Source organism: Balaenoptera ricei, chromosome 7 (genome assembly GCF_028023285.1).
Source record: "Balaenoptera ricei isolate mBalRic1 chromosome 7, mBalRic1.hap2, whole genome shotgun sequence".
Taxonomy (NCBI): domain Eukaryota; kingdom Metazoa; phylum Chordata; class Mammalia; order Artiodactyla; family Balaenopteridae; genus Balaenoptera; species Balaenoptera ricei.
In genome coordinates, this window is record NC_082645.1 from 113,090,594 (window position 1) to 113,101,118 (window position 10,525).

General features: G+C 53.7%; 1 long non-coding RNA gene across 1 annotated transcript; it reads right to left on the minus strand.

Annotated features, from left to right (window-relative positions):
• Positions 1 to 6,725: 6,725 nt before the first annotated feature.
• LOC132369291 (uncharacterized) lies at positions 6,726 to 9,081 on the minus strand. The gene is made up of 2 exons (XR_009504325.1): positions 8,715 to 9,081; positions 6,726 to 6,914 (listed from the first exon to the last, which is right to left on the minus strand). It is a non-coding gene; the product is annotated as an uncharacterized LOC132369291 (long non-coding RNA).
• Positions 9,082 to 10,525: the final 1,444 nt, after the last annotated feature.

Consider the following 10,525-nt stretch of genomic DNA (forward strand, 5'->3'; position numbering starts at 1 on the left):
GTCCCTTGGCCATTCTGCCAGCAGTGGCTCTACCCTCCCCACTCACACCCTTGGCCAACCCCTGAACCCCACCCCCAACTCCAACTCCACAAATATTCCTCCCCTCTTTATTATGCTGAGCCATTCTACCACCAAGACCTCCTACCACCAACCTGGGCCCCACAGGGCTCTTTGCATGTTCAGAGACTCATTACTGTGTTCTTCCAGATAATGGGGCACCTTCTCCAAGGCTCAGCCTCTCTTCCAGCCCCTCCCCACTTTTGAGGAAGGAGCTGGGAGGTGGGTGGATCTTTACTCACATCCACCCCTTCTACTCTAAGGTCGCTCGCAAGGTAGCATCTTGAGGTTTGGGATTCGTAAAGGGAAGGGGCTCTTTGATAGGAATGAGGCCACCAGCCCACACTCAGTGGTTGCCCCCGTCTATCCTCTGCGACATGCTGAGAAGGCATCGCAGCAAAGGCTGGGGAGCAGATGCCTACTGCGAGACAGATGCCAGCCAAGCTTCAGCATGGCCTCCAAGGACCCAGCTCTTCCCACCAGTGTCTAGACACTTCAGAGAGGCACCCTAACTTGGATCCTGTTACGGAAGTGAGGAGGAGAAAATAGAATAAAAAGCATACATTGGACTAGAAGGGGTGTCACAGAAATGGTGGATTTCCTGGGATTGGCTAAAGTATCCACCATGAGGCAGGAAGAGGGCTCGAGCTAGCAACTGAGTTGCAGAATAATTAAACTCTTCTAAATTTTAATTTTAAAAGTTCAGACACTTGGATCTATAGCTTTGAAATAGAAGATGCATTAAAGATATTTTGAATAATATCTTTATTAAGCACCCAACATACTTCAGGAACTGCAGGATGCAGTGGATAAAACACTGAGAAACCAACAAGCCTGAACAATTACAGGTGTAACTACCTGTGTGCACATCAGAGGCACCAGGCAGCCCAGGTGGAAAGCACCCAGATGGGGAGAGAGGAAGGCATCCCAATGCAGGGACCCTGACCAGAACGACCATGCAAAATAGACAATGCAAAACATTGTCTACTTGTTTTGCCAGCAAAAACAATAGACATTTCCACTTAAAAAAAAAAAAAAAAGAACTACAAGTAAGATAGTGACATAAACATTGAAAATGAAATTCAAGGTAACTTGGCGTTAGGGGAGAAAAAAGCTCTGGGGTGGGTAGGTGTTCCAGGCAGAGGGGCCAGGTACAAATATGTGCGGGTTCCAAGAAAGCAAGGTCCAGGGGTTTCAGGGGGAGCCTTCAGTGGGCCTGGGCCCCCAGGTCTGAGAAGTGGATGGGTCAGAAGGAGAAGGATAAGCCGACCACAGGAAGGAGGTCTCATTTGCTAAGGAATTGGGGTTTTAGCTAGAAGGTAAGTGAAGACCACTAAGGGGAACTCTGGCAATGGGGTTTGCATTTCTAAAAGATTGTTCCTTAGCTCTTTGGAGACTGGCCCCAAAGGAGAGCTCCTGGAGGGGAGCAAGGCATTGAGAGGCTAATGTAATAACAGGCAACAGGAGGGAGAAGATGAGGGCCTGGGGGAGAGGGGAGGAGGGGAAGAAGGGGAGGGAGAGTCTGGGAGGGTCAGATGAACCGTGGTTGCTTGGATATGTGTGGGAGGGGAGTCCCAACGCAGGTGAGGAGATTAACATCTGGGTACGTGACAGGACTACATCTCTGGCTAGGGAGCAGATTTTGAGGCAGGGACTGTCATTTGAATGATGCCCTCTGAGTTGGGGTCAGGGTAGGGTTTCCTCATCTGGGTTCTGCAACACTCTCCAAAGTGCCTTGGGTGCCCTTGGAGTAACAGAAAGGACACCTGGTATCCCCCCACTCCACTCTGGGCAGTGAAGGCATCTCTCCAGAGGCTGAAGCCCCAGGTTTCACAGGAGCTGGTCCCTGACCCTCTCCTGGAATCACCCCCAGTGGAAAGGGCCAGGCAAGGTGAAAGGACATCTTAATACTTTGTGGAGTGGGCTCAACGTGGTGGTGCCTGGGATGGGGGCCAGGGCTCACAGGGCAATGGGGCTAACGCAGCTCGGAGAAGCCACACTATAGAGGGCTGGGTCCACCCAGGGTCCAGTCCTGCCCCTGGGCGCAATGAAGGGGTTGCAGGGCAGAAAATGTGCCAAAGGGCACCCGGATTGGCTCCAAAATAGACTGACACTCAGAACTCAGGCCGCCTTTCGCAGTTTGCTGGGGGCCCCCTCCTGGCAGAGATGACAGCTGCCATTTGCCAGCTTTTACCAGCTGCTCACTCTGTGCTGGGCCGGAAGCCAGCACTGCAGAGCCTCTTCCACACCCTTATTGACTTGAGGTGCGAGTACCGAAGCCTCATTACTTTAGCTGTTGTCATTTTAATTGTGATCCCTCAGGCCATTCTCACGCCACCCCTCCCTCTGTGATCCTTGCCCCCTGGTCTCCCAGTCTGTGGCCCACACAGCCCTCAAGGCCTAGCTCAGGGCCACCTGTCCACGGCCCCAGACCAGCTGATGACCCCACTCTGGAGCCCGCAATTCCGAGTCTGCTTCTTTGGGCGCACAGGCCTTTCTGCCTCGTGCTGGGGCTGAAAGCAGGGCTCTGCCTTGTTCACCTTCTCCCACGACGTCCTGCACACATCAGGGTGTTCGTGGGCATCTGGAAGCAACTACTTCATGAAGGGAAGTGTTCCCCAAAAGGGAGCGGTGGGCGAGTGGTAGCCTCTGCACCCCAGGCTGGGGCAGCTGACAGTTGTGTCCAACCCACAGGCTTCTGCCACAGCCCTGCGGTGACCACATGGCAGATGCCCTGCAAAGACCCTTTCCTGGACGTGCAGAACATCCGTCCCCCGGCCACCAGCCCTGATCTAGGGATAGCACCCCGTCACAGACTCACGGCCCCTGCAGCCACTATGCCCTCTTCAGGCTCTTCCAAAGGAAAGTTCCTCGCCTGGCAGATAGAGGCTCAGGCTCCCTGCTTCCTCCCAGGCCTCCAGTGACCCCCTCAACCGTCTTGACATGGAGCAAACAGCACCAGCACTGAGCAGGCCCTTCATAGGCCACACAGGTATGTCCTTGGGACCCTTGGCCACAGCCCTGGTGACCACAAACCCTGGGACAGTCCCTGCCCCACACTCCAGCTCCCACTGAGAATGGCTCTGCCCGGCCTGGTGTGCCCTCAGCATCTTTAGCCAGGCCTCTGCTGCCATCCCCAAACTCCCAGACCCCTCCCACTCCGCCCTGTGCTGCCTGCCTGCCCAGCTTTCCCCAAGCATCCCCAGTTGTCTCCGTAACCCCAACTTGCCTAGCCAGTCTAGTTCAAGCCCTGGATCCTCTCTTTCTACCCTTTTAGCTGTAAGTAGCCAGAGCTGCCCCATGGAATCCTGAGGGATGTGTCGCCCGCTTCCCAGGGAAGACATAAACCACCCTTTCAGAACGCAGCAGGTTTTAATTTCTAGAACTGCAGAATCACCCTGAAAATGAGAAACAGGGTGTTGGGTGTCTGATAAGTGAAGATAGGGGTTTAGCGATGACAGGTTCGAAGGAAAGGCAGTTACACTACTTTGTCTAAAGAAAAGCCCAGGAGTCAGCCCGTAAGTAGGGTAAGCGTGGTTAGGAGAGCCCCGCCGGGACGCACGGGGACGCCCTCGTTGTGACCCTCCATCAGTCCGCACCAAGTCCAGCCCTCGCAGATGTGCAGCCAAAGGCATCTGCCCAGCGGGGCGGCTGGCGGGCACCTGGAGCCGGGGCCCTGCCACTTCCTCAGACTCAGGCAGGCGGGTGTGGCCTGGGGCAGCCTCGTCATGCCCTCTGGCTTCCCACCAAGGCCATCCAGGCCACCTGCCTCTGCATCCAGCCCCGTGATGCCACTGCCCTCTTCCTATGCCAGGCACCTTCCTGTTGGGGGCAGGGACCGTGTCAGGCAGTCTTGTCAACAGGAACGGGCCGTGCTCCCGGGCACATGGGCTCCATCCCTAGGCCCCCCTGCACATGCAGAGGGCCCAGCAGACACCGAGGGTGTGCCACCCCCATCAGTCTGCCACACTCACACCGGGGAGAGGTGGCTGGGTCACAGGCAGCTGCCCTCTGGCTCTGGGGGCAGGGTGGAGAAGGGCCTGCCCTGGTTCACCTTCACCCAGATGCTGACCTGCAGAGCGTCCAGGGCTGTGAGGCCAGCAGGAGAGGACAGAGGTTCCCAGCCAGACTCCCGAAACCAAGCTTGCAAAGTCAGTAGTCAGAAAGTCTCAGAAGGGCCCTCCTTGGTGCAAAGGGAACACCCGCACAAGGAAAGGGCAAGGGCTCTGGAGGCCAGAGGGGAGGGGTCCCGAGGGCAGAGCACAGGCGGGCCCCCACCCAGGCCCCACAGGCCTGGCTTCAGACTGTCCCCAGACTGTCCTCGTTCCTCCGGGAAGGCCTGGACGATGCCCCCATCCTCTGCTGTGGAGTAACCAGGCCATTCCACAACCAGCTACCGGTGACAGAGAGCTGGTGGCAGGGGCACGTCCACCTGCCCATGACCCTGGCTGAGATGAGCATGGTGTGGTCTTGGAGGGGGAAGAGTCAGACAGAAGAGACAATCTCAACTCCCAGGAAGAGGCAATCTGGGGGTGGGGGAGGGGGATGGTGCGGGCAGAGGCAAGGGAGGTTACCGACCACATGTTCAGGAGTTCAGACCTTTGTCCCACTAGTTGTCAGAGTTTCCATCCCCTTTCCTAATTCTCTAGAGCAAGGAGTTTGGGAAACAGGCTCGACCAACTGCAGCCCAAGGCAGCACATGGCAAGGTATACAGTTGGTGCCAGTTAATGGTGAAGGGACCTAACCCTGAAATCAGACGGGATCCCAGCCCAACTGATTATTAGTCACTCAAGCTCTCTAAGCCTCCGTGTCCCCATCCGTAAAATGGTGATAGTATCAGGGACCATCTCGCAGGGCTGCTCAGAGGATTAAATGAGAAACTCGACATCATGCACTGAGGACAAAGCTTGGCACCTGCTGGACCTCAATAAATACCAACCACGACTGTTGTCCTGACTAGAAGTGCTAGCTGAAGAGCCAGTGGGCTCCTCACACCCTCGTCTTGGGGGGTCTGCCCCACTGGGCGGACCTGCAGGCAGTACCTCGGGACCAACTGCTTCCAGGGACACTGCAGAAATGCTTTCCCCCAAAGCTGTCTTCTTTCTCCTCCTTCCACTGGCTTCAGTGTCTGAAGTTGTACCATAGAGACTTGTTTCTTTGGGTGGCACCAGCAACATCCCAGATCACGGGTCTGCACAAAGCTGCTGAGAGAGCAGGTGAGGGGGCAAGGGGTCCAATGTAGACCCATTTAGGGGTGGGGTTGGGAGAGGGGCAGATGGAGGACAGGCCTGACCTCCCACAGAACTCCGGATAAGGAGGGGGCCCTGGTGAGTCAGCAGCTGGGGCTCCCTCCCCCCAGCCCCAGGAGGCCTAACACCCCAAGATGTAGCTTTTCCCTAGCGCCTGCCCCCATCATCACTTCCTGGGCCTCAGTTTCCGCACCTGAGAAATAAGTACTTATCTCTTAGGACTGTGGTTAAGATCAAATGAGACAACGTGTACAAAGCCGTTCACACAGAGCTAAGCATGGGTGCTATATTTGCTCACTAGGGCTACATAACAAAGGACCACAGACTGGCTGGCTTAAACTACAGAAGTTTATTTTCTCATGATTCTGGAAGCTAGAAATCTGCAGTCAGGGTTTCAGCAGGACTGGTTTCTTCTGAAGCCTCTCTGCGTGGTTTGTAGGTGGCTTCTTCTCTCTGTTGTCTTCACATGGTCTTCCTTCTCTGTGTGTCTGTGTCCTAATCTCCTCTTATTATAAGGGTAGCAGTCATGCTGGATTAGGGCTCACCCTAATGACCTCATTTTAACTTCATTACCTCTTCAAAGACCTGTCTCCACATATAACCACATTCTCAGGTACTGGACGTTAGGACTTCAGCATATGAATTTTGGGGAGGACACAAGCCCCTAATAGGTGGTGCTCGGGAAACATCGCTATTTAATTCAGTTCAACAAGTACCTTCTTTAGGCCAGCATTATTCTAGGCTCTTAGAATGTATTCATGAACAAAGCAAACCAAGACCCTTATTTGTGTGGGGCTTAAACCTGGGGTGGGGAGAGAGGTGACAGACATGTACAGCCAACATAATAAAAATAAGTTAAATACTGTGCTAGAAGGTGAGCCATTCTATTGAAAAAAAAAACTAGAGCAGGATAATGGAATCAGGAAATAGGGGTTGAAATTTTAAATGGAGTAGTCAGGTTAGGTCTCCTTGAGGCAACATTTGCAAAGCCTTCAATGAGGCTTTGATCTACTATTTATGATGATGATGATGATTCCTAGGATATCACAGCAGATTCCCTGGCCTGCAAACCCCCATATCCCTGCCCAACCTCACCCACCTTAGTATCGGAGAAGAAACAGTGCCTCTGAGATAGAAGATCTTATCTTGACTCTTCTCTTACTAGCCATGTGATGCAGGAGAAGTCACCTAACCTCTCTGAGCCTGTGGCCCTACACCCCTGCACTCCTCTGGGCCACCACCTCAGGGTGGTGCGGTCAGAGTAGAGGCACGGCCATCCTTGGGTGGGGCTGCTCTAGGGTCGGCTGGGGTACGTGCTGAGATTTCAGAAGGAGCTACCAGATTTTGTGTAGGAAGGGCTGTGTGTCAGTTAGGACTATGTTTACCTGCAAGTACCTGAAAACTAGAGTAACAGGGGCTTAAACAAAGAAGAGATCTTTTTTAATCTCTTGCAAAAAATAAATTCAGAGTTGGCAGTCAAGGGCCGGTGCTACTACTAAGGGGTGTCAGCCAGATTCCTTCTTTATTTCTCCTCCACCACACTCAGCACCTGGCTTTTGTCCTCATGGTTGAAAGGTGGCTGCTGCACCTCCAGGCATCCAAACTGTCTTCCAGGAAGATAGAAAGGGGAAGAGGTGAAGTCAGCAATCAGAGGTAAGAAACTGACAAACATGTCTGTTGAGTCAGTTCCTTTTTCAATGTCTACTAGCTGACTTCTCCTCTCATTCCATTGGGCAGAACTGGGTCGACATGGCCACCACTAGCTACAAAGGATCCGAGGAAGTATTTTAGCTGGGTACATTGCCACCCCTCTCCCCAAATCAGGGTCCTGCTAGTAGAAAGAAGGGGAAAATAGACATTGGGTAGGTGCCTGGCACACTGCTCTCAGCAGAGCTCAGTACGGTGAGGGTGAGTGATGCATTAGATCCCTGGTAAGGTCAGTGCTGTAGCCAAGAGCCTGGCCCAAGATCATTCCCACCAGCAGCAATGGCCCCAGGACTGGCAGGAGAGTCCAGAACTGAGAGGGGCAGAGCCTAGGGCTGTGGATCTGGAGGGACTGCGTGGTGTGCGCTGGCCAGTGGTGGGTAGAATGTTTGCTTCTCTAACCATGTACCCTCCTGTCTCATTCACATACGTGGGGCCCCTATGCACCAGCATCCTGCAGCCTCCATTTTTACCGCTTGCCCTGGGGTCTCCCGGACACTGTGAGCCTGGTGCCCATGGCAGCCGGGGGAGGGGGGCTGGGGGCAGAGGGGTTGGCCACTGCCCCTCATCACAGCTTCTTGGAGGTTTCCCCCGCCACTCTGCCAAAGAAGGGTTGTGAAGCTGGGGTGTGGAGGTTGTGTACCAGTTTTAATATTATTCCTAGGGAATCATAGCCCATTTGCCACCTGCTAAAGTCTAGGCTCCATTAATGTCCAAGGCTAGGACATACAAGCATGGTGCTGTGCTGGAAAGCGGGTGCAGGCAGGTGGAAGGAGGAGCCCCAAGTTAATATTTCAGTGAATTATGCTTCCAGGCACGTGGGATGCTTAGCAGGGGCAGGGGACACGGTAGGGCTCCGACAGCTCTGTACTGATGGGCTCTCGTTGCCATCAGCTTAGGCTGAGCGACGTATGAGGGGGCTTGCCATCAACACACCTTCTATGGAGGCCTTTCTGGGCCCTCCTGCCTGTTCTCAGTGCTGTTTTACTCTCCAGAAGCTTCCAGCACAGCTGCAGATAAAAAGACCTCGGGACCAGAGGTGGCATTTGCAAATTAGAGCCATGTGAAAGCCGGGGTTGGTGACCCAGGAGAAAAGATGGGAAGAAGATGAATAGACAGAGGGCACCAGGCAGGGCATTCTGGGGAAAGGGACTGAGGGCCTGTTAGACTGCCAGGGCCGCCATGACAAGCGCCACAGACTGGGGGCGGGGGAGGGTACTTCCACGACCAAAATTTATTTTCTTACGGTCCTGGAGGCAGAAGTCCAAGATTGAGTTTGGAGGGCTGGTTCCTTCTGAGGCCTCTGTCCTTGGCTTGCAGATAGTGTCTTCTCCCTGTGTCCTCCCAGGGTCATACCTCTGTGTGTATCTGTGTCCTGAGCGCCTCTTCTTATAAGGATACTGGTCATATTGGATTAGGGCCCACCCTCATTTTAACTTAATTACCTCTTTAAAGACTGTATCTCTCAAAGTTACATTCCGAGGTACTAGGGGAGAGGGCTTCCACAAATGAATGGGGGTGGGGCTGGAGACAGAATACAGCCCCCTAAGAGCAATCACATTGCGGATGTCCGATGTGGGGACGGCCCTGCGTGGGGAACGGGGGGAGGACACCAAGAGGCTGTCCAGCTACCCAGCCCCACTCTGCTGCCACCACCACCAGGCTGAGCCGTCTCCTTCCCACCTCCCCACCCCCCTACTTACTGCTGCTTGCCATTCAGACCAGCTCCAGAGCCTTCTAAGACAAGATTAGCTTCTCAAACCACTTCTCAGGCTTGATGATAGCACCCGATGGTGAGTAATGGGGGGAATTTCAGGCAAGGTCAGAAAGGAGGCTGGCACAGGGTATGCGGGAAGCCGTTAGGCTCACCCCGCCCCGGGCTGGCCACACTGCCAGGCCTGCAGGTCTGGAAGGAGAACAGGGAAGCAAAAGAGGAAACTGTGTTAAGAAGGAGAGGGGAAGGACAGGGGCTCCCCCTTCCCTCTTGTCAGGCCCTGCAGGGCTAGGGGGCCCCCGTGGGGACCGCATCCCTGCTGGGAGCTGCACCCCTGCCCAGCCTGGCCCCAGGTGCCCTGTCCTGCCTGCTGTGACCTGGGCAAAGCACGCTGTTCCTGCACACACTCGTGCTTTCTGAAACTTGAGGAGGCCAGGGGGGTAAGGAGGAGCCCCGCACAGTCTGGGCCCAGCTGGTCAGGCTAATTTTAGGCTTTTCCCAGCTTGACCGAGGCCCACTAATCTCCGTTCACCCAGAGAATGTGCATTGATCAGATGGTGCCTTCACTCACTGTGACCCCCACCCCCTAAGAAAGCACCTCCCTCTGTCTAATTTCAAGCCCTCTTTTACCTGCCCCGGGTCCCACCCCTCTGAGGAAACCCGCACTGACCCCTACCTCCTCTCCCAGCCCCTGGGGCAACTGCAGTCTGAAGGCACACTGGGGCCCTGTGTCCCCAGCGCTGGCACAGTATGGGGCCGAAAATAAGCACTCAGTCAGTATGGGTGGAAGGAATGAATGAGCACTTTATTACCCGGGGCCATCGCATGCTACATGGCGGTTAGGTCTAAAGTTAGCAAATAAGGTCAAAAGAGCTCAGAGTTTAAATCACCCTTGAGACTCCATCAGGAAGACATAAATCTCTCAGTAAGCCCAGTGCGATGATACTTCCTCCGCAAGATCTCCCTCCTCAGACCCCCGCCCCCAAAGCTAAGGGGAGGGTCTTGGTCCTCTCCCCAGCCCCAACCCCAGTCCTCTGCCCAAAACTTGAGGCTGACAGGTGCTTGCTCAGGGATTCTTGAGGTTCACACAATGTGTCCCCAAAAGAACCCACATCTAGAATTCTCGGAAGTAAGAGGTTCTCCATCCCCTCTCAGCCTCTTCCGAGGGCTGCTCATCTGTTGCCATGGCAGCCAGGGCAGAGTCTGGCAAACCCTCAGAAAGACCAACAGGCTGAGGATGAAGCCAGTGAGAGACACAGAGGAGACCTCAAGGCAGAGAGCAGAAATCGGAGGCCTGTAGGAACGGCCCAAATTTTAAACAGCCCTGATGTATGAGGGGAAATACTCTCCAGCTCCAGGCATGAAAAGGGAAGTGCCCTAGGCTGGTAGATCCTAAAACTACCAGCCAAGAAAGGACAGCTATTCCTCGTACTTCATTTTTTCTCTACAGTTCAATGGGCTTTCGCTATCTTTTTATTTGGCAATTTCCAAACATAGAGAAAAATGGAAAGAATAGGACAAGAAACACTCATGAACACTCCATCTAGATCCAATAATTGCTAATATTTTCTATCTATCAGGATTTGAAATATTTGGGAGTGAATTTAGTCATGGTGACACATCAGCCCTAAATGCTTCAGCTGCATCTCCTAAGAATGGTCCATTCTCCTACGTAACCACAAAACCAAGTGTAATGGGTATTTGAATTTAAAAAAAAGTAACAACTTGTAACTAATATTTTTGTCTAAATAAGGAAGCTTTGCATGACTAGAAAAATAAGGGAAGGCTGGGAATTACAGA